Source organism: Alosa sapidissima, chromosome 5 (genome assembly GCF_018492685.1).
Source record: "Alosa sapidissima isolate fAloSap1 chromosome 5, fAloSap1.pri, whole genome shotgun sequence".
NCBI classification, from domain to species: Eukaryota; Metazoa; Chordata; class Actinopteri; order Clupeiformes; family Clupeidae; genus Alosa; species Alosa sapidissima.
In genome coordinates this window covers 32,627,955-32,652,028 of record NC_055961.1, presented here as the reverse complement: position 1 = coordinate 32,652,028, position 24,074 = coordinate 32,627,955, and the positions used below count along the sequence as shown (strand labels likewise).

At 41.3% G+C, this 24,074-nt stretch overlaps 1 long non-coding RNA gene across 1 annotated transcript in view; it reads left to right on the top strand.

Annotated features, from left to right (window-relative positions):
- LOC121708894 overlaps positions 1-22,203 on the top strand; it is a 25,686-nt gene extending 3,483 nt beyond the window's left edge. The window contains exons 2-3 of the long non-coding RNA XR_006031798.1: positions 6,443-6,447; positions 22,071-22,203. This is a non-coding gene — a long non-coding RNA (uncharacterized LOC121708894). The remainder of the gene's footprint in view (positions 1-6,442; positions 6,448-22,070) is intronic.
- The last annotated feature ends 1,871 nt before the right edge of the window (positions 22,204-24,074 follow it).

The window sequence follows — 24,074 nt, the reverse complement described above, 5'->3', positions numbered from 1 at the left end:
TAGAGTGAAAAGGCCCAATGAATGTGAAAATGACATTTCCCCAGTGCCAACATTCCAGCAGCTCCACTACTTGTGTGCAGCACTTCATCTCTACACTAAAGAAACACTTGACTGGATGGGTGGATGGATTAGTGCAGAGATGCTTTTATTGTCCAGTTCTAAACATTTCCCTTTGTAATAGGTGAACCACAAGATATGCATTAAAAGTAAGCAATTAACTCTCACAAAACATCACCTTTTGTCACTTTTTTACACACACTAATAAGCATGAAAAAAAACAAGGAAAAAGTGAAACCAAAACCTGATCCTTTTTAGCCATTCCTAATTCTTCTGGGCCCCTAACCCAATTAATAGTTTCTCCACACTTGTAATGTTGTATAGTTAATGTACAATTACACGGCAATTATTTAGTTAAGCTAACTTCGGCCCACACAGTGTGACTAATTTGTCATAATTACAATAGATTGGTGTATTAACGGCAAGTGTGACCAATAGGCTAACATCTTTAACATTTCTTATGTGTTTCCCCCAGGCAATAGAACACAGGTTTACAGTCCTACAGCCTGCGGGCCCAATGAACAGATGGGATGTTCTTGCTGTCTGTGAGAAATTCAATAACACTGGACTCCATTTTCCAGCCCTCTCTCTCTCTTTCTCTTCCCATCATCCCTCTGCAGCTGTCCGTACGGTGGTGTCACCATGGCGACAGCAGACTGGTGTTCTTAGATCCATTCCAACAGCTGCTCTCAGTCGAAACAGTATTGATTGGATCTGTTCTAGTCTGAATTGTGCTTATGTTTGTGTAGTGTGTGTGAGTGAGTGAGTGAGTGAGTGAGTGAGTGTGTGCGTGTGTGTGTGTGAGAGAGAGTGTGCCCATGGAAATTTGTAGTAAGTATGGAAATGGAGACTGGAAATCCATATACTTCAGGCTTGATATACATCAGTGTGTATATACTGTATGCATTAGGGTTTGCATAGGAGTAACTAGTTGCATGGAAGGGGAGTTGTGTAATTCAATTACAAAATGAATACAATTGTAATCTTCAAGATAGAGTTGAGGAGAGAAATTGTAATTTAGCTGTAATAAATGTAAAACTGCAGTTACAATTAGCAATCAAAATGTTGCTGATTACAAAGGGATATATTTCATCTGCATATATTATTTTCAGTAAAAAGCTATACATATGTAGAATAATGTGCTGTTATATAATAAATATCCATTCTGTTGCTTTACAGCACATCTTTCTGCCATCTAGACAGACTCCATTCTGCACTATATTCTCAAATTTGGAATGTTTCTGATTGGTGATGTTGTTTTCATTTACAAAAGTATTCAGATCTAATAAGTTACCTTAGTTGTTAGTTAAATAATTAAAATGGTTGTATTTTAACAGGGTAACTAGTAATCCTCAATCTGTTAAATTTCAAAAATAACTTCCCCAACACATATTCATGTATTGATCTATTTAAGGATCAGTATAAACCTTTGTGTGTTTGTATGTATGTGTGTGTATTTGTCCGATAGACAGATGGATCAGACAGCTCCCGGGGCTGCCTGTAAAGTGTTTGAAGAAAAGCGCCTGATACTCCTGCCATTGTTCTGGGCTTTTCCCAGGTCCCAGATGACTGGCGAAGTCCTTAGACATCCTGGGGCCTACGGCGGACCTTTCAATGACTTCCCTTTCAGTGCTTAATGTATCATCAAAGAAGGGATTAAAGACTGGCCCAGGCAAAGCAATGACCGCTCTGCAGATTTAAGCTTATTAGCCAAAAAGGGAAAAAAAATACAAGCAGAGCCTCAGAAAGGCTGACATCAAAGATCACTGTGGTATCATCATAAAAGTTTGATAAACTTCTGTCCGTGTGTGTATGTGTGTTTATGCTAATGTGTGCATGCATACGCGCTCACATCCTTATCAGTTGAACAAATGAATATCCTGCTCATTTTCCCCTTGTGATTTGCATATCCTCAACTGAGATACATTGGTGGCCATATTGCCACTAGTAGCTAGATTGCTTATTGCTCTTGAAATGGTGTAGGACAAAAGGACGCTCCAGGTCGCCCTTATCATTTATACTGTCTCCTTGGTCCGTGGATTAAGAGATTGGTGCCTGCTAGTATGGACATATGTTTTGTTAGCCCCTAGAATGCAACGATAATCTTATCTGCTCAGTGAAGACTGTACTGCTCTGGAATGGAGCTGCTTACCTGCTATTTTAATCCGCTCTGCATGCAGGTCTGTGGGCTTATCTTCTCATCTGATGGATCCCTCATGCTTGTCAACATGCAGCCCCCTCACTACTCCCATGCCCTCCTCTTTGTGTGTGTGTGTGTGGTGTGTGGTGTGTGTGTGTGTGTGTGTGTTTGTTCACACTCACTCATACACACACATGTTTACATGGCCAAGTCCCTCATAGGCTGTAGAGGCCACGGGGATTGCAGTGGATGAATATAATGGAACGGCAATGCATAAGTAACAAGACTCCATATCTGCTCCATATTAAACAAAAGTGATTGTTTTCCATCTCAGTCTGTGTGGATGTGGCAGAGCCAGAAGAAGTAATATGGGTCTGAATTAGTTCTACAGTCATGTCATAATACTTCACATTATGTACATTCATATGGCAAAAGATTTTAAAATCATTCCAAAAATGTGTTATGGTCATACACTTGAGCTATGGGCAAACCAAGGGACACTGAAATGTGGAATTACATGAATCCAGTTGCCTGTTCTGTTTGTACTTTTGCATGGCAGAAAATTCTTGGCAACCATTGATGCACGTGTTGTTTCCATTTATGTAGCCCTCTACATCAGTATCCTTTACTTTGGATTTGGATTGATCGGTAATACAGACATTCATAGAGACCTTTTGGTTCTGCCTTTGTCAACACACATTGTGTTTTCCTGCAATCAAAGCTATGACTTACCTCTGAAGTGGAATAAGAGTTAAGGTTATAGCAAAACTAATGACAGAGAAGGCAGTTTTAGCTGTAACGTAATTGAACAATGTTACTGAGAAACTTTACATGGCCATGGTGACTTGTAATTGGCAACAATCTATCACTTCTACCCCTTCACCTTTGTTTCACCCCATTCACCTTTGATGAGAATGTTGCCCAGTAACATTGGCCAAAAACTGACCCAGTGGATTACCAGCAGCTTCAGCTTTGATTTCAAGCATTCAGTCATTCAGTTGAGTTGGGTTGAGAGAGAGATCATTCAGTCCAGTGATCTCAAGCCTTTAGGATCTCCTTATTTTTGCCTGGCTTTCAGGCGTGATGTTATGACTGTGGCTATATACAAACCTGCATGGCTTGAATAAGTTCAACCATTTTTGTCTTCCCCTCTTGGGTGGTGACATCATCTTGTCCTCTAGTCCTCCATTTTGAGTGAGCGACTATAAAGGGCTGTGTCTACTTGCAGGTAAATGAACAGCTGCCTGCAAGTGTCTGTGTGTGTGTGTGTGTGTGTGTGTGTTTGTGTCTCGGCTATTCTTGTGTAATACTTAGAAAGGAGGCCTTGATCGCCAGAAATACACCAGAAATAGATCTTCTAAAAGCAAAAGCATGCCCTCCAGTGCTTCAATTACAGTAACAGTGACAACAGCATCATGGCATGCACTAGTAAAGGCCAAGATATTAAAAATCCAATACTTTATTATTACTCCTGCCACCATATCAACCTTCAAAATGAAAGAAGTTTTTTTTCTCCTCCTCTGCTGTGAATCAGCTGGAAACATCTGTGTGGCATGCCTGCCGTGCAGTTTAGCCTAGAGCTGCAGAGAGAGAGCGAGAGGAGCATTTCCAGGAAGAAAGTCCTCATACGGTACTGTTACACCAGACAGTGTGAGAGCTGACCAGTATTCTTTATCACTGATACTAGGATTACATGAGTTGTGGATGAGAAACGACTGCCCATGATTATAGTTCTTATTAGGATAAGCTTTAAACAGCTCTCTAGGATCATCCATACTGTTTACAGTCTTGCCAGTCATGTCAATGAGACTAAAGTGCTTCATGCATCACAAATTTATAATATTATCAGGTGATCAACACAAACCTTTTTTTTCTCTTATATGTATACCAGTGGGTTTTAGATATAATTCTTCATTTCGATTTAGTTACATTTTGATATTGTGATAAATGTGGAAAACCAATTCTGTGAAATGTTATGTCATAAGGTTAATTAATTGATTAATATCATAGACTGTAAAGTCTTTGTGAAAGCAGAAAAGTTATAAAAAGGGTCTACAGTCTTTTAAAGTGTAATTCCAGCGATAAACTCCGGGTTCGCTAATTGTTGGTGTTTCGTTTTATGTGTAGGCCTACCCTGAGCAAGCTACTGACGAGGTTTGATTCTGTTTTGAACAATATTACTGGTTAAAAAAATGCTATTTGGGAAGCATTTCGCTCATGGCCCTTAGGTAATCCACTGTTTGCTATTTGGGGCTATAGCTATAGCAAGCTCTGTAGATAGATAGATAGATAGATAGATAGATAGATAGATAGATAGATAGATAGATAGATACTTTATTGATCCCCAAGGGGAAATTCAAGAGTAGTGGTTGGTCAACAAAAAATAGGCCTTCTCCACGGCTTATTTGATGTGTTTTAATGCAGAAAAACACCCTTGGGTCAATTTTCGCTGGAATTACACTTTTGTCAAGATTTGTCAACTGCTATGTATACATCTGATTTCTGACATCGGATATGACTGGGAGATGATTTTGAATTCTCCTATAGATAAAAATAAAATCTGAGGACAGCTATTGTAGTCTTGCGTACTTTAAAACATTTTGAAGATGCCATTATTCATTTAAGAAACAATGAATCAAATACTGTATATTGCAAATTTTTCAAGCAAAAAGAGCAGCTGATGAATTTATAAAAGAGTGAATCGATCATAAAGATGAAGTAATATGGCATTTTTGCTATAAACTAAAAAACTGAACTGATGTATAAGAAACATTTGTGACATTAACTTCAGGAATACAAATGTAATGTTACTTCCATATCTTATCTTTCTCACAGTGAATGTTGAAGCAAGATCTTTTTGTTTAAACACATAATAACCAAAAACCATAATAACCAAAACAAAAAATGCAGTGTTAGTCGACAACAATCATTATGCTAAGTAGAAACGCCTGTATTTGCATGATTTATCATTCGAGTTTTGTTTGTGTGTAGTAAAACTAGCTGTCTAACTACTGCTGCAGCTTTGTCTATAGATTTCATATAATTATATACAACTATAATTTATTTACATTGTTTACAAAACTTGTTGTCATCTCAGTTACAGGGGCTCTTGCAAAACATGAATTAACCTGTGTTCTGAGTTTGCCCAGTTAAATAGTATATTTGAGTGAATACATGACTAATCTATTCAACAACTGAATGACTTCTTATGCTTCTGTTTATGTTTATGAATCTTTGTAGACTACTTACAGTAGCAGTAGTCAGTGTATGTACAGATCTGAAAGGCAAAGTCATCTGGTCCCCACTGTTACAATTAAGATCACTAACTCACAGTCACATTTATTTTCAAGTGAAATAATTTATTTACAAGTGAAACCTCATAATCTGTTCCGGTCGAAGATCCAGGATATGCTATTTTTAAGTACCCTCATATCACCTGTTCAGGTTCATTTATATGCATATACTGTACATGCAATCCAAGGAGAATTGATGTACTTGTGGGAAGCAAGAATCAATGGACCTGTCAAGTTAGAAATGGAGCTTTCCAATAATGTCACAGTATCAGAAGTTCATAAAAAAGCTTTAAAATCTAAAGAGTTTAAAATAATAATCCCATTGTGTGGACATTTAAATTGTGCAAATGGTTATAAGGAAGAAATTAATTAATAAATGAATCAATCAATGATCCATGTGTTTGTGAACCTGCTGAAAACATTTAACTTTTACTTAATTAATTTTGTAATATATATTTACATTTATTTGTAGAGCACTACTGGGTACAAAGGTTGTTGGCTGATTTGCTACGCCCATGTGTTAAAGGGAGCAGATAGATAGATAGATACTTTATTGATCCCCAAGGGGAAATTCAAGGTCTCAGCATACAGACACACACAACATACACTTACAGCAGAACAAGTAATATAAGTATATAAATATAGCAAACTCCACTGCACAATAGAGACAGTAGAAGATAACAAATACTAAAATACTAAATATTAAATAAACTAAATCAAATATCCACATAGTGTGCTTAAGGATGCAAGGACCAAGCATGAGGCGCTTGCAGTGACAGGGCAGGGACTGAGCCTGAAATTCTGTATGCATGGTAAAGTGCTCTGAGAGTAAGTGTCATGGTGATGGTGCAAATAAGTAAGTGCAACAGTAAAGTCTAGAGACCAGCATAATATAAATATGGACATATAAGAGAATAATGTAGACAAAGTAATATAAAAACTATATCGCAAGAATAGGTTGAAGTAATAGGGTTACAGCTATGGTCAAGTATTAAGTATTAAGTACGGCCACAATCCAGGCTGTGGGAGGGAGGAAAGGGATATGCATATGTGCTAAAACAGTAGGCTAGTGGACAGTCAGTACTCAAACATGGAGAGGGTGGAGAGGCAGACAGACTAAGCAGAGAAGTCTACAGTATCTCTCCTCTTCCCTTTAGTGAAGCATTTCAAAAGTGCAGCGTTCGAGTTAATTGGAGACCCAAACAGGCCACCCTTATTGACGTGGCTCTCAGACATGTTGCTCTGAGGAGATTGATGGCCTTTGGGAGGGGAGGAAAGAGAGGAAGGAAAGGATGAAGGACTTAAGGGTGTGGCGACGCTAAGAGTCACGCACAGTACACTGCAGAGCACTCTCTCTCTCCCTCTCATGGCATACTTCACATACAGATGTACATTTGCTCAGTGTGAAATGAGTCTTGACGGGTTTCCACTCAGTAGATGAGCACAATTACTGTAATGTAAATGTGTAATGTTGACCATGGCTGCACCATATCACCTGATATAAAAATAATTAAGAGCCTGTTGAGACTTGTTCAAATAAAAAAATAGTCATAATATACTGTGACTATATCATAATTGTACTTAAGAATACTCAATGTCATATTCAAAGCAGTTCAGTCACAGTGGAAAAGAAATAAATACACACTCACACATAGACACACAAGGAGAGGAATGGTTTCTTCTTCTGATACAACAAAAGCTGAAGATCATAGTTAAAGAAATGTCTAAGGTATTTTGTCCAGACTCATTATTCCCTTGGGGAGACATCTCCATCACAGTGAGCTGTTGGACTGGTAGCCTGAGGATGCAAGTGGTCGCTATAGACTCATCATCAGGTCATCAGGTCATTGTCATATCAGTTCACTTTATATGAGCACACACGTGCATTCTCTTTCAAACAAGAGGTGGATGTCTTTGGCTTCTGTTGGTCTAATCTATTCATCCCGGTGTGTCGCATAGTGCAGCCCTCAATATCCTGGCAATGTTAAAATGACAAAAAAACATGACGTTTGCCTGTTTGTTTGAAAAGAACCATTTGCCCAACTTGAAATATATAAGATTGATTTGGATCCATCCAATTTGGATGTGGTAACTGATTCTGGGCATTTTCAGAAAAGCTAGCCTTCGTGCAGTAGAGTTAGCCATTACGAAGGGTCTATGTTCCAAAGGGCATGAATTGAAACTTGTATTCGTCTCAGAGCAGTTCTCAAGAAACATTGGATCGCCTTAGCTGCACTTATGTGCTTAGCAGGAGCACTTGAAAAGTGTTTACTAAATAAATAAATAAAATGTGAGCTAGGAAGAGTGAAATGTTTGGCCTAACAACTCAAAATGGATCCTAAACTACACTGTGGCATGATTTGGTGTGTAGAATTTGGCAGGAGTTTTTTAGTACTGCAGTGGGTTCTTACATCCTATTTTGATTCAGATGAGCAATGAAATACTAGACTGGCATATATAATTAAATGAAAATGGAAATACAAAAATGTTTTTCTTTATATTCATTTGTATTTGCATACTATCTAAACATTTGATCTTGTTTCATTATGAGAAATGTATACAGTCTGATGCTGGTAGTTCACAGCAATGCCCCCAACATTAACAAAATATAAACAACAGTGAAATTATGTACTTTTCTTTGCTGTCATTTGATTAAATGTAATGGGTATAATTATGAGATATAAAACTTTTTTCAAATAGAAATCTTTTACTAGTGTGTTGTATTTCGAGACTTTGGGCTGGACTACTACAACAAAGTTTAATTTACATATTTAGGTGTTTATTTCATAACATTTTGTCTACTTGCGCCTGTATATTTATCCTAAATTCACCAAAAGTTAGCATTCTAAGTTTGCATGCACTACCGCTGTCCGGTGTAGTTGTAAAGCTCTCTCTCTCTCTCTCTCTCTCTCTCTCTCTCCTGCATGATGCAATGCAATCCAAATTTGGACACTTCCTTTGTATCAGCAACCAATCGCGAAAGTTCAAAGGCGAGTCTAGGCTGAGAATGGAATCTCATTGGCTTGTTTCAAGGCTGTTTTCTCAAAATGAGTTTCCTCTCCCACTCTGAGAACGAAATCTCCACTTCTACATACACCAAACTTTCTAACTATATTTTTAAGGCTGTTTTAGAGAGGTTTGTTGGTATATTATTCCTAGCCTGATTTATATGATATTTTATTCTTAAAAACATTGCGAAAATGGATTTTTAAGGCTATTGGCAGTATTTTTTGATTTACTGAATAACTAAAAGAGATATCCATAATTCCCTCTGTAAAATACTTTTCATCTAATATGTCAACACAATAAAAACAATTTTGAACCTGGCTCTATCCAAATACAGATTTTGTTATTTAATTAGATCATGCCTAATTTTCATATTAACCCTTAGAACCCTAAGCTGTTTTTAGGACATTTTCACTACCTTTATTCATAAGGATTTATTCTGGTCATTTTAAGTGCCATACACACATGCTATATATTGTTGTTGGTTTTTTTCAGCGGAGTCTAGGCTATCCAGATCTGCCATCATTTCATGTATTAGTACTAGCATTGATTTTATTTTTATTTTTAAAGAATTAAAATATAAAAAGCTTATTATAAAAAATCTTATATTTTGACATGTATCTCACCACAGCAAGCTCATAGCTCTACGTGCATTTCATGTGTGTGTAGGGCAGACTGTCCTGAATCTGGCAATACCATTGCCATGGTGGAGGGATTCTCTGAGGCTGAGCAATTTACAGACATATGTGGTGTACGCCTTACAGAAATAAATGGCATTTAGCATTTAATTTAGTGATTAAAAATGACCTTTCTGCGCTCCATATCTGTGACAGGAACTGATCTGACCTGACTTGACCCGAGTTTACGTATTAGCCTGTGTGTGCCTATGGTGTCTGCACTCATGATTCTCTACAACTTTTTACTGCATTGCCATGAACAAAGTAAAGGCAATAAAGGTGTTTCTTTGACACGTGTCATACAATTATCTACATATACTAGACCATTCATATTTGGATGGCTGTAGATTGTAGATAATTGTATATGTAGATAATTGTATGATATGTGTCTATTTAAGTTTCCATAATCATATCTTGAGAATAAAACACTGTTATATTTGTACCGATTTTACAATTGTAGCAGTTCTCCCCTAAGGCTCTCTTTCTCGACGTCTTATCATTCTCTCTTCCCCACTTTCTTTCACTGCTTCTCTTTCTTCACTTTATCTCTTTTGGTCTTTCTATCTCTCCCAATTTTAATTACCTTTTTTTTACTATTATTTAAAAAAGTTCGCAACCACTTTGTTTTAGCAAAGCAACCACTATGATTACCTTAGCAACTCCTTAACAACCATCTAAGTTACCCTAGCAACCACTTTAATTAGCATAGCAACCACCATATTTACCCTAGCAACCATCTCAAGTACCCTAGTAATAACCTGGCAACCACTATCATTATGTCAACCTAGCAACCGCCTTAGCAACCTGATTACCCTAGCAACCAACATAGCAAACACTTTTTTAGCATAGTAACCACTATAATTTTTCTAACTAGGGTTGAGTATCGTTTGGGTTTTATCCAATACCGGTGCTAAATCAATAAATCGATCTTTTAACGATCTTTTAACGATTTTAACGGTGATCGATAATCGATCTTTTAAAACGGTGCCGGTGCCAAAACGGTGCCTAAACCGGTACTTTGTTTTTACAATAAAATGGTCTAAAGCATGAATTGCTTTTTTTATTATTGATAAGACAATTTTGAACATGAAATTGAACTGTTATATTCAATTTACTATCGATATCTAATTACACATAATACATTTAAATAAGCTCTGCTTTCAAGTTTATCCAGTGTAGGCGGCTTGTCATAAGGTATGTTAAAACAGCTTGCCATGGAACTGCCAGGTCATGGTCAACATTTAAGGGACCGTTCGGTATTTATGGAATGGACCACCAGAGGAAAATAGAGGAGGGTCATGTCTTTTTTTTCTTTGTTGTGGGGAGGGTCACCCAACTTTTTTTAGTCTAGGAGGGAGGGTCACCCAACTTTTGTATTCATGAAAACAGCAAAATTTGGGCCATTGCCCAGGGCCTCGCGTCTGATGGCCCTCGCACCTGGCCAAAGATGACATTAAGCGTTTATTCTTCATTAACGCCTATTGTAGTCTAAAGCATAACGAGGCTAACGTCCCAAAACAACGATCAATGATCATCAAATTTCTCTCTCATATTGCTCCTCATAACCACCCGGCACGTCCGAATCCCAGGACACGCACTGGACCTCATAATAGGCTCGAGATATAATTCCAAAGGGGACAGATAAGGCTCCTGCATTTAAAATTTTGAAAAAAGTTTGAACAAACCTTCCCGATCTTTGAAATTGCGATCAGTGACTGGCATCGGGTGAACGAAGCTTTTCGAAGTTGAATAGGCTATTAAAAACTATTTGTGCACCTCTATGTCACAGGAGAGACTAGTGGGCTCACCCTTCTCTGAATTAAAAAAAAGACGTTAGGCTACCTGCAAGCTGGCCTATGATTTCATTGCTGAGTTTGCGGCAAGGTAAGCAATATATTTTTTTCTGAGTCAGGATATGGCGAGTCAATGTCATTTATTTGTCCAATGTTAGCCTACAGACCAGTTTCTATAGTGCACATCTTATCAATAGTTTGAATGTCATGTGTGTTTCTGCTCATTGACAAATAGCGTTCAGCACAGTGTTCGCCCTTGTTACACTAGTTTGGTTTCGTGATGTACCCTATGATAAACGGCTTATGGCCAAATATGTGACTCAGCTAATGTTATAGGCTATACAATTTCCCCTCTTAAAGACAAGCTGGTGTAGCCTATTAGCCTACTATTAAAATGCACCGACAGTAGGCTAGCCTACGTGTAAAGTAAGCTATCGCATGATTTCATGCACGTAAGTGAAAAGGGCCTCGCACCTGTCAAGTTCGCACAGGGCCTCGCACCCCCTTGCGACGGCCCTGCAGCTCCTCCTAAGACAGCGGGGGGAAAAGTTAAAATAGGCTACGTGATAAACCCGGAAAAAGTTGACAGGTATGTTTCGGTCCCGGTGATTATTTGTGAAATTGTGCAAACGACAGCCTTTTACACTTTGAGTGGTAGCATGCAAGCTCCCAAATTGACCCAGTACAGAAGGCATCAATAAATTGTTTGGGAGGGTCATGCGTTTTTCTCAATCACTTTGGAGGGTCATAGAATAAATTCTTGCTGGGTCACGTCTTTTTTGACTAGGGTTGGGTATCGTTTGGGTTTTATCCGATACCGGTGCTAAATCGATACTTTTTAAAACGGTGCCGGTGCCGTAACGGTGCCTGAACTGGTACTTTGTATTTAAATTAAAATGGTCTAAAGCATGAATTGCTTTTTCATTGATAAGACAAATTTGAACAGGAAATTTAACTGTTATATTCAATTTACTATCAATATCTCATTGCTCCTATGCATAATAGCCTACATGTAAAGGTTAAAACAGCTTGCCATGGATGCACACACAATGGTAAGCTCTGCTTTCAAGTTTACCCAGTGTAGGCGGTTAGCCATAAGGTATGTTAAAACCGCTTGCCACATAGAACTGCCAGGTCATGGACAACAGCATTTGCAAGCAAGCTAATCAATGGTGGGTGAGTGCAGTGTCGAGTTTGACATTGTTTGGATAAGAAATTCTAAATGTATGGTTTAAAGAAGCATTGATCAGAAAATAAATAATATCTGATCTCAATAATACAGAGACCTCCTCTGAATGCGGTTTGCTTTCATAAAAACATTCAGTGAATCTTGACCTCAACAACTAACACCAGGATGCTGTCACTCCAAGCATACCGGTCATACTTTGAATACTTTGGACTTTCTTTGTACATAGAATAAAGAAGCGACAATTGTAACTGCACAGTCCCGAATTTAAGGGCAGTTTCAGAGTATGACACTCATAAGGAGCATTTCTTTCATCAAGCTCTTGAATTAAACATAATATTAGCCCTATGTCAAAACAGCTGTTAGTGTTAAACGATCTTTGATCTGTAAAAACGTAAATCCTTTTTATTGAATGTTTACAAGCATAATGGAATGCTTTGTTGAATTTATGTTTTTTCCAACTATCATGCCATTTTTAAAGAAGGGCCACCGGCAGGCATGTAACTGGGCTACGGGTTTTCTACAGGAATGAGCATGGTTTGTACAGGCACTGCACTATGCAATGGAAGTCAGACTGACTGCAATCAAACTTCAGACTCAAGTTAAATTAATATTCTGTCAGTTATCTGACACTCCTCACAAGCCACATGACTTCACAGATCAACATTTCTTCAGAATACCTAAAGCAAGATCAAGAGACAAACAGACAAAAAATGTACATATTTTTTATTCAAAGTAAAGCTTATGTTTCTTTCTTTTAGTCTGTCTGTGTTAACTGGAGGGATGTTCTGTTTTGAGCTTGTTTACATAAATACTCTCCTCTCTGGTGTCTTTTCCACTGTGTTCCCCATGGGTGGCAAATAGCTGTCGCACCAAACACCTTGCGCTACACATAGACACTTGGGTAAACCCAGGTCAGGCTAACGGATCAGCAGATGATGAAGCTAACGGAAAGGGAACTGAAAAGTGATGCTCCTGAGAAATCCTCACCCCCATGCGTGGTGAACATGCCTCGACTGGGACATGCGCGTCCTGTGAATTAGTATTATTTGGGAGGAAGGCATTCCATCTAAATCTGTCTGTTCATGCTATGTACATTTCCGATGGTTGGAGACATGCACAAGCAATAAAATCACTGCTCATGAAAGCAAAAGTAAAAATAACATAAAGATTTAATGGAGATATAGCCATCAAATACTCTTCTGAAACGGAGACAAGCTTGGTCTGGCAGAGTGTAAAATCATAAAAGTAATCATTTAAAACGTGCAAAAGGATGGACCTTGATTAAACATAATTGATACAAGGGAGCCCAAACAATTGAAATCTTTTTCATGTAACTCAAAAATTTAATTTAGTCTTTTGGCTGAGCAATTTAGTGGTAACAAATGATTCTGACCAAAATGATCTATTGAACCATTAAGTTTTGCAGAACCAGGCAGTAAGGAAAGGCTATTTGAGAAAGCTAAACTTTTTAACGTTAGAGAAAATCTGTATTTATTTCTGTTCCAACAGTTGATTTTTATCAAAGGGGTTCGTCTCAGTGGAGATGGCCAGATGGCTTTTAAACAATTAAGAAGCCCAATGCTCTGTTGTGCTTCATATTGTCTTCCACAGAAAAATGTGCTTGTTAAAGCAACTAATCTAGAAAATTGTTGCCAAGAAAATGCAGGGAATAGAAAGCCCATTTTGTCCAATGCCAGACATTCTCACCCCAATTTGTGGTTTAACATAAGGTGCAGTGGTCATAGTGACTTTTCTTTGGCCATTTTTCAAACCCACTGTACTAGAAAGACACACAGATTTGCAGATTGTCTTCTCTCCCCATGAAAGAGCCCAGCAAGTACAGTAAGTAAATTACAGGAAAGGATGTGTTGCAGTTGTAGAGTCCTCTTTCAGTTACTATTGCCTGCTGTGTCTTTGGAGACAAATTAATTACAGGTGATTGCATGGCAACATATATAGAGCTTAGAAACTGTATGCTAATGTATATTTGAATGTTTCCAAATAAAGCAATATACTGACCATTCTGAATTCATGTTTTATTGTAAAAAAAAGTATCTTTGTGGCAAACTCTTGAACAGATCACATTCAATGCTTAACACACTGCTGCATAGTGCATACATACATACATACATACATACATATACATAGCCTCTGGGTTGGATTTCAACCGTGGAAGCTCTGCACTCTGTTTAAAGGGTACGTTTTACTCTCTTGGCCCTGGACCTTCTGACCTCTGCCACTTAAGTGGCACAAAGAGATAACCGGTGAGTGGACAAAAAGAAGAACATACTATTCTACAGCCCACTGAAGAGGTCAAGGGTCAGTGAGCATTCTCAAATTCAATGCCTGGGGCTAAACTCCAACTAATCTTGGAGGTATATATGCAGCACTGGACCATGTATACAAGAGCATTATGCTCATTAACCATGCAGTATATTTCCTCTCCCTCTCTTTCTCTCTCTCTCTCTCTCTCACACACAGATGGGACATGCTCAGATTTGTGCACCTGCATGCCGCTATAGCATTGGCAGCCAACTATAATCCATTTGTTGTGTTTTCTCATTAAGCATGCTGAACATGCATGCAGCCATAGATAGGCAGGGAGATGCAGGAGTCAGTGGCACGGCTGATAATTGCCATGGTTTACATGGAGTGCAACTGCCATGTAGATGATTATGCAGATAACGGTGCTATTCGCCTGGGGGCCATGCCATTCTGTGTCTCTCTCTCTTTTTACTCTCTCTCACACACGTTCTCTCTTTCTGTATCACTCTATCTATCTCTATCTTGCTCACCACAGAAGTTATTCACTTCAAATTGGACGGAACAACATAAACTGCTCAGCCTGAGATATGGAGCCAATAGATATGGAGCCAAGTGGGGTGTTTTCTTTCTGTTGTATAGCGGGGGAGGACTCGCAATGCAACCTCCACCGCAGGTTACATTTTCAATTTCATTCAAAATTGTACTGTTATTTTAAGATTCTATCACTTGTGATGAATGTTGCATAATGACTTTTTCAGTTATTGACCGTTTTTCACCTGGGCAGTAGGGTCCATGCAGAGTCATCTCATGCAGTACGTGGCACGTATGAAGCCTGGATAACACAGCAGAATTCACAGCACAAATCAGTACAAATACTGTATTGTGGTGAGCAGTGCAGTGCTATGCTTTATGTACAGTAGAAGCCTCCTGTTACTTGAAATCCTGGCAGTTCCTTAGTCACTGGCCCAGGCATGTAACTGCATACCACAGCCATAGCAATAAACCATAACCACATGTTCATGTTCCTTATCTAAACTCCTGCCTATTTTTAATATCCCATCCATATGTGCCAAAGTCAGTGTTCTTAGGATATGTAGCGCATGTATTCCTCAGATCAATGTATTTGTTGTATTGAGGAGCGGTCCTGTAAGGCCATTTTAAAGGCACAATAGAGTGTGCAAAGCAACTGTACGTTTTTAGCTTTTAGCTTTTAGTGTAGCATTGCAAGTATTTACTGGCAAAATTGGCAAGTGTAGTAGGTAGTATTTGGCAGGCAGTTTTGTAACTAACTGTTGTCTTGTTGTCTTGCACTTGCCTCAAACACCTGGATCTCTGATTGGTAACGTTAGCTACAGTATGGTTAGCATCTGCTCACCTTGCAAAATTGGTGATGCATTAAATTACTTGCTCTCTGTACTGATATTTTTCCCTGTTTGCAGAGGCACAGCAACAGATACAGTATAATGGGTCTCGAGTCTCCACAGAGACAAACCCATTTTATTGAATGTGGTCTCTCAAGTTATTTAACAGGCATCACAGGTGTTCTTTTGTCGATTTTCCAAAACCCCAAATTCATTCTCTCACAGTGATTCTTTAAGCAAACGGGAATGCTAATCTGGAATACAAATGTTATTAGTATATTTGCATACTCCATTCCAAATTAAAATGATGTTTTCAGTGTATTATCACTGCAGTTCTCCCTCTGCTTTATCCCTGCAGTGGTGTGCCATTATAATGGCTTATTATGACTACTTTTCCATGGACCACATGTATTTATGTCTGGGTTAAAGAGTGGCTTGGTGAGGCGTGTGAAGTGTACAGATTCAAACACGCTACCAGCTCATCTTATGCACAACACGCCGTCTGCTGAATAAACAGTCTGCGCTGCAGCCTCAGCACTCCTACTTGACCCGCATGATTGTCGTGATGGGCAGAAACCTCCTGCATATGCAAACCAATGGATTTATCCATGTGCCTGCTAGCAAACAAGAAATATTTTTGCATATACATTCTGGGAAACGTTAATGCATGTGTGTGTTGTATTATATGTCAGTGTGTGTGTGTGTGTGTGCGCGTGTGTGTTTGTTGTGTGTGTGTGTTCTGTCTGCCTTTCTTTGTACACAAAGTCATTTCCCTCTCTTGCTCCATCTCTCTCCCGCCTCCCTGTCTGCTCTCCTCTCTCTGGCCCCCACCACTCAGAGGGCCTCTCTACTCCTCTTTTTTTTTATTTCTCTTCTTTTTTCCCTCCCTCCCTACCCTTGGCCTCCCCACACTCACCCCATTTAATGTGAGTGGCTTCTTATTTCTTTATCCCCCCTCCTCCTCCTCTCTCTCTCTCTGCTCCACTTCTCTTCTCCTTCTCCATGTTCCTCCCATCTTATCTCTCTCTTTCCTTGGCTTTTCCCTCTCTCTTTCGTCTCTGTATACTCTCTCCTTTTTTCCAAGCCCTTCACTCCCCCCTGCCTCATGTCTTGATCTATATGGTGGCCTGTGTGTATCATACAGGTCTTGTCTCGACTCAACTTAGAACACCAAGTATGTGAACTCCTTTTTATTTTTCTTCCTCAGTTGATTTTGTGAACTTTTTCATCCTCTGGAGTCAGAGGCTTAGATTTAGATCTATGGGTAAAGACTGTCGAGTCACATGCTAAGCTCCTCTCTATGGGTAAAGACTGTCGAGTCACATGCTAAGCTCCTCTCTCTGCGCCTCAGCTCTCGGGGAAAGTCCGAGCCTTCCCTCCGTCCTCCTCTCTGTGAAAGCAGAGGAAGCATCAAAATTTGGATTTGGAGGGACTTTTGGTCGAAGCGTGCAGTGCGCTCGGAAAACTCACACCACACACGCCGCAGGCGACACTTAAAGAAGCGGGAATGCCGGCTCTCCTTCGGCACGGGGGGAAACGGGTGAAATCTTCGACAGGTTGCTGCGGCAACCCTGACCACCAACAAAATGCCAGGTGTCTGAGGCTTTGCAGTGGAGCCAGCGGGGCTTCCCAGCCGACCCTGCAGGGGTTGTCTCTCTTGATCACCCTCCCATCCTGGCCGGTGCTTCCCCGAGGTATCAAATGTGCCGCGTGTCGGGATCAAGGTCTGCCTATTCACCTTACAGCCACCTGGAAAAGCCCGAAGTAAAACGCTTTTTAACGCCCCCCTGTACTGAAAATCAATATACAATCAATAAAATCAATAGATATGAAAAAAGATGTTAGTGTTGTGAGGGAGTTGTTTCAGCATATCTTTACTGTCTAACTCTGGGGTAAGTGCGTTGTGTTTCTCTGACCATTCTGTCCAGCCGAGACACAGGGCCACACCTTCGTGGCAGGATCTCAGGACCCACTCCCCTCATTTCCACGGCCGAGTGTTGTGCAGCGAAGGTCTCCCGCTGTCTTTTTCCGTCCGAAAAAGGCGTTATTTTGGCCTGGGTCCACGTGGCACAAAAGAGCCGCAACATTCCTGCTGTCTGGCGCTAATCTGTGGTGTCAGCTCGCGTTAACGCCGCGCCGCCAAACGGGAGGCGAATATTAAAAACCCCACCGGCAGAATTCCTCTGGAGCGGAGGTGAGCAGAGCAGGAGGAGGAGAGGAAGGAGGAGGAGTAGGAGGGAAGGTCACCTAAGGTTGGACAGTGCCCCTGCACCGAGGGGAAGTTTAACCCTTTAGTCTAGGGGTGGGAGTGGCAGTGACTGGCGGGAAAACGGTATTGTGGTGGCGATCGACACCTTCGTCACCTTCTGAGTCTTTTCCCCCTTTTGACTCGAATTTACTCACATTTTTGAGTCCGAAGCAAAGTCAAATTAATGAGGCTCTCTGTCCACACTTGTATGTGTTATTGTCTCTGCTCTATTGAAGTGGAAATTATAGAATTAAATTGCAATAGTATTACGAGAATGGGGGCAGGTATGTAGAGAGAGAGGGCCTATTGTGATTCTGTTAGTCACTGTGTTTTCGAGTGATTCCACATTTCTCTGTATGTGTGTGTGTGTGGACACACACTCTCTCTCTCTCTCACACACACACACACACACACAGGAAAGTACCTAGACGACAGTGGCCAGGTAGAGGAGGGGATGAAGGCAGCCTCTGTATGAAGACTTGGCAGCGACTGGCGGCCTTTCTGTAAGACTATCCCTCTCGTCCTGAACCTGAGCAGCCTCTCAATGCCGCCTTTGTCCCCCCTGCGGCTCCACACTGATGACACCGAGGATCAGGACTCAGCAAGCACCTGTTTCCTACCTGCAGCTCACCAAACAGCCACCTCCCCTCCCTCTTCCCCCTACCTGCCTAAAGATAAACAAGCCTTAAACATTTGCGCTTAATCAAAAGGATGTGCCATAGTTTTGAAACAATGCCATGGACAGAATGCGGAAAAATGTTTTGTCTTGGAAAATGTGCCTTTTCCATTGTTGTATAGAGTGGTTGCATATTTTTGTGCTTGCCTGTGTACAAGTTTCATTCTTTTTTTGTTTGTACAACAAAAGTCAAGTACCTCTATATCAGTCTGTCCAGTGTTCTCTCACTTGAGGTGGCCACAAGGTGACAAGGACTCGCTGACGTGCCACCAGGACTGGACCCTGTGATGCCTCTCGGAGACACAGCAGCGCCAGCCGTCATGTGTCAAGTACACCACTCTGACACGGTGTGTGTGCCTGTTGTGTGTGTGTGTGTGGGGGGGGGGGGGGGGGGGGGTTGAGCTCTCTCACAGCTAGTCCTCTGCCACGGGACTAAAGCTGTCAAAATCACTCAAAGGATAATCCCAACAATAACATGCTTAGCAGTGTCACCCTCCGGACAGATGTGCATGTACATTAAAGCCCAGATATAATTTGTGTGTGTGTGTGTGTGTGTGTGTCAGCAAAAATATTTTCTCATGTGTCTCCAATATATTTTAGTTCCTTTGGACACACCACTTTGCCTCTTTATTACAGGGGTGTTTAATGGCATCATGAGGCATCAACAGGCATTTTGAATAATTGTAGCACATTATGTTGAATGACATCCACAATGTATGTCCTCCACAACATCCTGGCTCTCACATCCCTCCTCTCCTAATGCTCTCCTAACGCTCTGCTAACGTTCTCCTAACGGTGATCTGGAGTTCAGTCAGGCAGACTGGGAATATGTTAAGAGACAGCTTTTTCACCCCCCTCTTTTGCCGGGCCATGTGCGGAGTGCTGAGAGTGGGCTGTATGAGGCCGGTGGCTGTGAGTGAGTGCACACAGGCAGCTCCACAGCTCCACCCGCTGCAGTACCGCGGGGTCATCGGGTACATGCCCCTACCCATAATGCCTCGGCACACCCACCGTCCAAATAGACGGGACTACTCCTTTAAGTAGACGATGAAACAGGAGCCGGCGGCGCGCTCTTAGGGAGAGACGCTAAGGCAGCCAAGAGAGAGGGAGAGAGGGAGAGAGGGAGAGAGGGGGGAAACGGAGAGAGAAAGACTGTGAGAGACAGAGGCAGGGAGGAAGAAAGAGAAGGAGGGAAAAGAGAGGGTGAGTGAGCGAGTGAGAGGCCATCGGAGAGGGAGGGAAAAAGAGAACTCATTCCTTCCCTGCCCCCCACTACAAAGCCGTTAAGTTGCCATTATTCATGTCGTAATATTATGGGTGTCGGTTTGCGATCTGTGCCGTGCAGAAAGGAAAGAGTCTTGTTGCTAGGAGAGGAGAGGCACAGACCCTCCCCATTGGCCGACAAGGACTACAGCATTGTCCAATCGGAGTCGTCTGGCATCAGCAGAAGGGCAGTGCAAGAGGCCCGTACATACAGGCTTGATTAATATGTTAGACATGTTTTATGTGTTAAAGGGAGTCTGGAAGTAAATGCATCGGAGAGGCAGCAATAGGGAGGGAAATCTGACTGCATGTGCGATTGTGTGTGTGTGGTGTGTGTGTGTGTGAACGTGTGTGTGTGTGTGTGTGTGTGTGTGTGTATGAGTATGTATGTGCGTGGGTGCATGCTGTGTGCATAGTAGTTGTACATGCTGTCTGTGTGTGTCAGTGCGTGCAGAAGAAGATACAGTGATGTGTACATTATGCTGCTCACTGCAAAGTGGAAAATGAATAGAACAGCAGTTGTCTTGATATGTGAGAGGTCTTGCAAGAATTGCAGGGATTGATAGCCTAAGTTGGAACATGGGCCAAATCCATGGAATGGACTTTTGTATGTTCCTTTGTCTCCTATAAAATGAATTGATTGCAAAGCCACAACAATGGGACACATCTATTAATGTCACGGAGATCAGCGTGTGGACCGGTGGCCGTGGATCGCAGGGTGGTTTGGAGCATACTTTCATGAGTATGTGATAATTAATGTCCCCATAGCTGGGATTTGCCGTAGTGTCTGTAATTAAAAACAAAACAAAGAGGCTGTCAGACGGCCTGCCACACACAGCCGGGCTGCACAGACCCAAATAATGACACACAGATGGGGGGATGAACAAACAGAGAAATAAACACATGCATGGCTGGGATAGACATAGATTTCTCTCTCTCTCTCTCTCTCCATCTTGATATTGCTCTTTTACTTTCTCACTCTACCACGTTCTTTCATTCATTCTTTATTAATTTTTCACATTCTTTCACATTTTTAATAGTTCTTTACTCTCTCTTCTCTCTCCCCTTCCTTTCTCTCTCTCAAATTCAAATAAAAAGGAAAGCTTTATTGCCATGCCATTCATAAAGAAAGTGTTGCCAAAGCATACATACTGTATGTCTTGAAAACATCAGAACATAAAATAACTTACACACACACACACACACACATGGATACTGTCCTCCTCATGGTGAAGAACCTTGTAACCTGGAAGACTCACATGAGCTGAATCATGTGAATGAGAGAGTGAGAGAGATCGAAAGAGAGAGAGACAGAGACGCTCCCACAGAAAACACAGGACTCAGATTGTCAGTCTTGGGGGATCATGTGCTCCTGGGTAACTGAGTTTTTAATCTCATTGCTCTCTGGTGTTTGAAATTCTTCAGTGTAAACAAAGGGCCAGTCACGCTGAAATTAGGTACATTTGGGTCCCGAATATTTCACAGATACGCTTCGGAATTCATTGTTATTAATGCTGTCTGATGGGTTATCAGTTTCCCATAGAATAAGTCCCCTTATAACCTGCACTGATTAATGAAAACACCTTAAGAGTTCCACTCATGCAGTTTTCAATGTGCCCGGAGCCTTGGCTCTACCTAGAAATGTTTTAATTAACAAGTTATTAACATGTAATAAGCCTGTAATAAAAGCAAACTTGACCCGGTCATGAAGTCCTTGTAGGCGCCAACGGCATGCTCTTGGGATGTGCTCTTCGTAATCCACACCTAGCCACCAATGTTGTGATCATGTAGCGTGTTGTAACAGGCGGAGGCTCAAGATCTTTTCAACCTAACTGACAGTGTCTACAGAGTGGCTGTTTTGTTTGTGATGTGGTGTGGTGTCACAGAGGACCTTGTTCGTGGGAACCGTCTCTCTGAAGCACGAGAGATGGGCCAGTCTCCAGGGCTAGGGCAAGGTTCCCCTCAGAGACTTTCTAATGAGGAGACACAGCACTCAAAAAATTCTACATAGAAATGCATTGGGCTAGTTTGTAACACCAATATGGCAGTTGTCTACACATATCCCGCCTCTTCCGCGGGAAAAAACTTCGACATACATTTAGGCCTGTCGCGATATTCAATAAATCAATTAATCGCATGATAATTAAAATTAGCTCGATAATTTTTCTGGCCGCGATAAATGCCATTTGAATGCTTGTTTGTTTTCCTCGTCTCTCTCCCTCTCTCTCTCTCGGGTCTTTAGAGTAACCCTCATGTCAGTCACTTGTCAGTCGCATGGTGTGTGGGGAGGCGGGACTACTGGCGTAGCCTACCACAGAGTGCAGCTAAAGGGCCGCGTGAGAAGTATACCGGTAGGCACTAGGCAGAGAGAAAGCTAGTTGCGAGTTCGAGTAGGCTACGCCTAATAAAGACAAAAAAGATGGAATTGGTTTCTAAGCCAAACGCGACAGCTGCAGTGTGGGAGCATTTCGGATTTAAACCGAATGCCCGTGGTGAACCACTGAACGTGTGTCGGTGTGTCGCATTTGTTGGAAAAACAGTCGCAATTGAAAGCGGCAACACAACAAACATGCATATGCATCTAAAACACAATCATCCGCTGCAGTTTTCCCAGTTGGGGAAAAAAACAACAAGTGGGCCGTCTTCCTCTTCCCGACAGAGCACAGTCACTGGGGCGTTTAGTCGACAAACAAAGTACAAACAGGACAGTGCGAAATGGATTACACTCACAGACAGTGTAGTTCGCTTCATTGCTAAAGAGATGCTTAAAGAAAATTATCTCAGAACGACAATATTATCGCTTATCGCAATGATTTCTGAGACAATTTATCGTCCAGCAAGATTTGTTATCGTGACAGGCCTACATACATTGTGCCAATCATGTGGTGTGTTGTGAATACATCGAGCCAATCATGTGTTGTGATCTCACCACTGGAGCAAGGTTGGTGTCGTAATGCACATTGTGCTCGCGCATTTCTGCCAAAATAGATGCCCGATAAGTGCCCAAAAAGTGCTACAATATGGCCGCCGAGTGGAGGGACTTGCCTAAAAGGACTTTGGCTCCCCTCGCCAGGCTGCTGCTGGAACAGATGAAAAAGGGCAGTGACAACAGAGCTACCTTTCTAGGCTGGTACTGTGGCATTATCTGGACGAGCGTTTGCAAATAATTCCCAGAGTTTAATTAGAGTGCTCGTTAGCCACCTGCAACTCTCTCATTCATTTCAACTTATATTAAGATTTTTTCTTATTATTTGGCTTGAATTGAATGAGAATGTGTCACATTGGCCTCCTCATATTATAGCCCATTGGAATATGTGAGAATATACTACATGAAGAAATCTATGTGATTGCAAACACAATGCAAACAAAAGTGTCCAGTTTTACATTCAAATGATTATTGATAGGTAGCCTGTTCATACTCAAATGTTCGGTGTTGTCTGTTGTGTTGGGTTGGGTTCCATCAGGGAACCCCTGTCTCTCCCTCTCCCTCCGGTTCGGTGGAAAACGGGCTTCCTCTTGCCGGGGCGGCAGCTGTTTGAAGTTGTGGCGAAACAGCAGGGGGCTTTGAGTGCAGGTGTTTGAGGGGGGATTTGCAGGGCAGCAGGGCACAAGGGTGTGTGTGTGTGTGTGTGTGTGTGTGTGTCTCTCTCTCTCTCTCTCTCTCTCTCTCTCTCTCCCTCTCTCTCTCTCTCTCACACACACACACACACATGCATGTACACACATACACACAGGAGCATATACATATACACAAACAGTACACACATATACAGACACACAAGCACACACATATGCAAGTACACACACACACACACACACACACACTTGAACAGTGAGCACACACTCTTGAACACACATACAAACACACTGTAAATCTAGGAATTGAATGAGCAAAATCACCGGCACCGATGCAGCTGCAAACTGCACATTTTTTCATTTCTCCACCGCCCCTCTGTTCCCACCGCTCTGTAATTTATTCATTCTGTCATGCATGCGTGCATCCATTCATTCATGCATTCATTCACTCCTTCATTCAGTCAGTCAGTAAGTCAGTCATGCATATTTAATCCACCGCTCAGTAATTATGCATGTCTCCCAACGCCACA